The following is a 6,186-nucleotide window of genomic DNA, read 5'->3' on the forward strand; positions in this document are numbered from 1 at the left end:
GATCTGAGAGACTCCTCACTCAGGTGGTCTGGAGGGCTTGAGGAGCCTGCGGATGTGTGTGAGGAGGGAGGCGGTTTGGACAGAGGCAAGAGCAAGAAAGCAGACCCCAGACCAGGGAAGTGTGGTTGGACTGGAACACTGTTGGTAAGGGAAGAGCCCAGTGATCCCCTGGACAAGAGACAGGGGCTTCTGCAGCAGCCTCTGCCTCCTGAAACCCCCTGGCCCCCTCCCCCAGCCCCAGACCCCTGTGGTACTGGGACCTGAACTTAGGCCGTTCTGCCAGTGAACTACCTCCCTGGCCTTTCTGCGCGCGCGCGCGCGTGTGTGTGTGTGTGTGTGTGTTTGGTATAGGGTCTCACTACACAGATTGGACTCACGGTCATCCTTCTGTTTTCAGCCTCCCCAGCGCTGGGATTACAGGCATGGACTACCACACCCAGAGCCAAATGACCCTAGGGGCAGGGCCAGCATGGAATGCAGGATTGCTGGCCTTTCTTGTTTTGAGACAGGATTTTTTTTTTTTTTTTTTTTGGTGGTACCAGTGATCAAACTCAGGGTCTTGTGCTTGCCAGGCAAGCACTTACTCCACTGAGCTATCTCCCTGGCCCGAAACACGATCTTGCTAAATTTCCCAGGCAGGCCTGGAATACACAACCCTACTGCCTCAGCTCCCTGACCTGACAGAATACAGGTGAACACTCACCTGACCTTACCTATTAATCAGGTGCCCCTCGTCAGTCCGGTCCCCCAAGCCTTGGTCTTCAGCAACTCCACTGAGTAGAGGAGCCAGGACTCCTCATCCCCCATGGCCCTGCCCAACGTCCTGGGGCTCCTCCAGCAGCAGGTACACCTTGGACCTCATCAGCAACCTGGGAAGTGGAGCAGGCGAAGCTTTACTGGCCCTTGTGTGGGAGGTCCAGGTTCAGTTTCTAACTCCTGAAACTGTCTTCCCTCTTAAGTGGTGGCATAGTTACAAGGCAAGGAACAGACTCTGGGGCCAGCCTTCCTGACTCTCACTTGCCAAGTTCCTTACTGGTCTTGTGCCTCAGTTTACCAGCTGTGAATAGGACTATCTCTTAGAAGGGTCATGAGTTAATACTTGTCTTGGGTTAGGACAGTGTCTGGACTACAGCATGTGAAATGTGTATTTGTGAATAAACTGAACCACTGACAACACACAAGTGCCTCCTTTCTCACCCTTCACTCTCCCAGTCCCAACCCTCCGGCCTCATCAGAGCCACAGCCACCTTCTTGTCCAAGGCTGTCTTGGGCCATACACTGGTGGTACATGCCTGTTATCCTAGCCCTTGGAGGCCAGGACAGGAAGACTGCCCTCAATTCAAGGCCAGCCTGCACTAACTGAGAGACCTTGTCTCACAAACAAAGCAAATAAACAAAAAAGTGGGCAGAACTGAGCTCACTGCCAGCCAGTCCTCTCACTCCCTGAAGGAAAGATGTCCCTCAGGCTGGCTGGGTGAAATCCAGGTGTGCCCAGCTGGCTCCCCTCCAGCTGTTGTCCAAGGCTGAGCATTTTCTGCATAGTAAATCTCCAGGCCACCCCCCACCTAAGCCCCACTTCTCAGGCCCTCTACCAGCAGGAGCCACCACTTTCCATCCTCACTGCGGGCTTTGTGTGCTCTGTCCTCCTCTGTTGCCAGGACAGAGCTGCCTCCCTGTCTCTGCTCCACCCCAGGCTGGGCCTCACACAGCCTCCTCCGGGTTGGGTTGGGTTTCTCCCCAGGGCCTCGGCCAGCACCCCCGCCCCCGCAGGTCCTCAGGTCCTCTCCCAGCTCCCCCTGGGCCATTATTCCTCATCATTTCCTCAGGAAGCTGTGTGTTAGGGGCCCTCCTGTGGGGTCCCCAGGTCTCGCACACCCCCTCCCCCAGCTTCTCCTCTCCCTGTGTTTCCTGCTGCTCTGCCAGCTCAGTCTGGACTGCAAAAGAGACAGCCTTGCAGTGCAGCATTTGCCTGGCATTGGCGCAACCCTAGGTCTCACACGCGCGTGCACACAGGGGCACACGAGGCAGTCTTGTTTTTTGATACAGGATCTCACTATGCAGTTTGGACCTTTAGTGATACTCCTGTCTCAGCCTCGTCAGAGCTGGGATTACAGGCATGCACCACCACACTGGGTTTGGGGCGGCACCTGGGGTTCTGAGGCCATCATGTTGTGACATGTGGTACCCGGGATCAAACCCTGGTCCTTGTGCTTGCCAGGCAGACGCTTAGAATGCCGAGCTATCTCCCCAACTCTCCAACGGGGCGTGTGTGTCTTATGTCTGGAGTCTACGAAGTTCTAGGAGGTTCAGGAGACTACTGAAATCCTATGAAAACGTTTGTACTATACTGTATTATTTCCAGGAGATGTTTTATTTTTATCATAACCTCAAAAGATACCAGAGAGCGGCGCGTCCGGAGGTCCCGCGGGTCTGTTTTTGCTTCCACAGTGTTTGGACGGAACAGACCCGGCGACTCCCTCTTTCATCTTCCCATCCACCTTCCAGGTACAAGTTTCGGGACCATCTTCTCGCCTATCTCCTCCTTCCAGGACCGGACAACACTGTTCTTTGTGGGTAGCTCCTTATTGCTGGCCAGCCATGACCTCTCAGATTAGTCAGAATTATTCCACCGAGGTGGAGGCTGCTGTCAGCAGCTTGGTGAACCTGCACCTGCGGGCCTCCTACACCTGCCTCTCTCTGGGCTACTGCTTTGACCGCAACGATGTGGCTCTGGAGGGCGTGGGCCACTTCTTCCGTGAGCTGGCCAAGGAGAAACGTGAGGGAGCCAAGCATCTCCTGAAGATGCAAAACCGGTGCAGCGGCCATGTACTCTTTCAAGGTGTGCAGAAACCATCTGAAGACGAGTGGGGCAAAACCTTGGACGCCATGGAAGCTGCCCTGGCCCTGGAGAAGAACCTGAACCAAGCTCTTCTGGACCTTCATGCCCTGGGCTCTGCCAAGACCGACCCCCGTACCTGTGATCTCCTGGAGAACCACTTCCTAGATGAGGAGGTGAAGCGCATCAAGAAGACAGGTGACCACCTCACCACCCTCCGCAGGCTGGCAGCCCCCAAGCTGGGCTGGGCAAGTACCTCTTTGAAAGGCTCACCCTTAAACACGACTAGGAGGTCAGAGCCTGGCGGTCTCTGAGGGGCTCCTGCATCACCCGGCGTCAGGGCTTTGCCTAACCCTCTCCCTCCAGCCGCTAGGCAGCTTTCTCACCTTTCTGGAGCCCCCTCCCAAATCTTGGACCAAAAGAAAATAAACCCTTTCGCAGAAAAAAAAAAAAAAAAAAATACCAGACACAGCCCCGAGAGGATAGGCATCAGTAACTGTGTGGCCGTCTGAACAGGTCACCGATGCCAGCAGCAGCTGGAGGATGCATGGGGGCAGGGCTCCTCCTGGGGCCACCGTGCTGTCTGCATGTTTGCAGTGGGCCAAGACACCCTGGAGGTAGCCCTTCCAGGAAAGGTTAAAGTGACCCTGGCTCCCCTGGGCCCCAAGGCCCTGCAAACTGCTGTCCGGGGCGGCAGCCACTGCTGGTGACATTGCCGCTCAGGGCCCCAGCCGCACAGACTTGGTCTGGCCCTGCTCGGAGGGGAGGAGCGGGCAGCCGCACGCCAGCTAGCTCAGGGGCAGGGGCGTGGTGGGCATGCAGACTTTTGGGGAGCCCTGGGCCACACTTTTATACTTAGCTTTCTTATGGAATTCTTGTCCCTAAGCCCCTCCAGGGCCAACGCCCTTGGGTCCAGAACCAATTCTCTACCTCGCCTACGCTTGGCTGCGGCCACCAGCCTCCCCACGTCACCATGGAAACAGGAGCTCTGCATCCATCCTGGACTGAATTTGTGAAGCTCCGAGAAGCATTGGGAGTTCAAGGAGGGTCACAGAGAGACACAGAAAGGGCAAAGGGAAAAGGCCACGGAAATGGGAATCAAGGGGGCAGGCATGTGCTTGCCGGAGGTGGCTGAACGACTTAGTGGCCTGTGGAGTCAGATCTATCACAGACGCCTCTGGCTGTCACTGAGGAACCCTAGAAACCTGTCTTAACCCCTCTGAGCAGCACTTTTCTCATCTGTAAAATAAAAATATTAGCGGCACTTACTTCACTGGGCTATTGTAAGAATCCCATGAGGTAACGCACACCAGCACTTAATTTGGTGCTTAGCACCAGCGCTCAGAGGTGTGGCTGTTGCTGTGCAGCCTTCAAATCTATATTAATTATTTCTGTTAGCTTCTCTGCTAGGTTGCCAACCCCTGAGGCAGAAATATTCATGGAGTTCGAGGCCAGCCTAGGCTACAATAAAGTGAGCTCAAGGCCAGCCTGAGCTACATAGTGAGACCCTGTCTCAAGAAGACAAAAAATGGGGGCCTGGCCCTAGCTCAGTTCTTTAAGTGGCTGCTTCCACAAAGCTGTCAGCCTCAGGTTGCTGTAGTTCAATCCCCACAACACTCCAGCCAGCCAAACCTGCCCTGAAGGCATTCCGAGCAAAAAAAAAAAAAATCCTAAAGAAGACAAAAAATAATAAATTGCCAGCCCCTCCACAATAGTGCTTGCACCTTCCTTCCAGTTTCACAGAGCTTTTACAGACATTGTCCCTGCATCCAACCCCACCCTGAAAAGCAGGGAAGGGTGCTCTCCGCGCATGGCAGAAGAGGACATAGTCAGAGGGAAGCTGCTACAAGGTTGGCACTGCCCGCGCTGAGATGCAGGGCCCAGCGGAGTGGGACTCACGCCTGGCCTGGTGACTGCCTCGCTGAGCAGGGGTTTCTGTGAAGGGCCGAACCTGAGATGTGGGTTTGTGGGTTTTGCCAGGATTGAAGCAAATAATCTTCATCAAATTATGTTCTATACCATTCATTTGGGAAGTGTTTGCCACTCCTTTAAGTGTCAGTGAAAATGGTCTAAAATTGATTGTGGAAGGGCTGGGGGATGGCTCAGTAGAGTAAGTGCTTGCCTGGCAAGCTGAAGGTCCTGAGTTCAATCCCTGGTTCCGCCAAACAATAAATAATTAAATAAAATTGATTGTGGGGATGCTTGCAGAACTCTGTGAACACACTAAAAACATTTAGTTGTGCATTTGAAATTGCCATCATACTGCAGTGCAGCTGCTGGGTTTTGTGTTGGTTTTCAGACAGGATTTTTGTTTTGTTTTGTTGTCTTTTTGAGACAGGGTTTCACTACACAGCTCGGGCTGGCCTTGAGCCACTTTGAAGCCCAGGCTGGTCTCAAACTCACAACAATTCTCCTGTTTCAGCCTCTCAAGTGCTGGGATTACAGGCGTGCACCACCACGCTCAGCTAGTGTCTTCATTTTTCTGTAAGCAATAGGCAGAAAATCTTTGAAAAGATGCCAGTTAGGTTGAATAAAGGTATTAAATATCTAAGAATAATTTTAACAAAATGTATTTAAGACTCTACCAGAAATACTATATATATGTAAGAGAAATGAAGACTGCAGTATAGAGGGATATAACATGTTCATGAGTTGGAAGACATCAAAAACTGACAGTTTTCTCCAAACTTACCTAGTCACTGCAGTCCCCCATTGACAAGCTGATTTATGAATTTAGATAGTAGCTCAAAAGAAGCCGGGCATGTTGGCACAGGCCTATAATCCTAGCACTTGGGAGGCTGAGGCATGAGGATGGTCGTGAGTTTAAGGCCGGCCTAGGCTACTTAAGCAAATTCAAGTCCAGCTTGCACTACATAATGAGACCCTGTCTCAAACAAATGAAAAAGAAAAAAGAATGACCCGTATACAAGAAAACAAAAGCAAAACAGAAGTTGAGTTTGTAAGTCAGTGGTAGAGTGCTTGCCTACCATATGTAAGACCCTAGGTTCAATATCCAGCATTGCAAAAGAAAGAAAGAAAGAAAGAAAAAGAAAGAAAGAAAGAAAGAAAGAAAGGCCAAAAGGAAAAGACTGAGTATTATGGCATATGAATTCATTTTTTGTTTGTTTGTTGAGAAGAATCTTGCTGTGTGGCTCAGGCTGGCCTCAAACTCACTTTGCAGCCCAGGACACTCCAAGCTGGGGTCCTCTCCTCAAGGCCTTCTGAGTACTTGAGTACAATACTATGCTTGGTAAATATTTTTAGTTAATTATTTTTCAGTATTGGGGATTGAACTCAAGGCTTTGGTGCTGAGCTATCTCCCCAGCCCTTTATTTATTTATTTGTTTAAG

General features: G+C 51.8%; 1 pseudogene; it reads left to right on the forward strand.

Annotated features, from left to right (window-relative positions):
- The first annotated feature begins 2,598 nt into the window (after positions 1–2,598).
- Positions 2,599–3,268, forward strand: LOC101568462 (annotated as a pseudogene).
- Positions 3,269–6,186: the final 2,918 nt, after the last annotated feature.

This window comes from Octodon degus, unplaced genomic scaffold (genome assembly GCF_000260255.1).
Source record: "Octodon degus isolate 3935 unplaced genomic scaffold, OctDeg1.0 scaffold00100, whole genome shotgun sequence".
Classification (NCBI taxonomy): Eukaryota; Metazoa; Chordata; class Mammalia; order Rodentia; family Octodontidae; genus Octodon; species Octodon degus.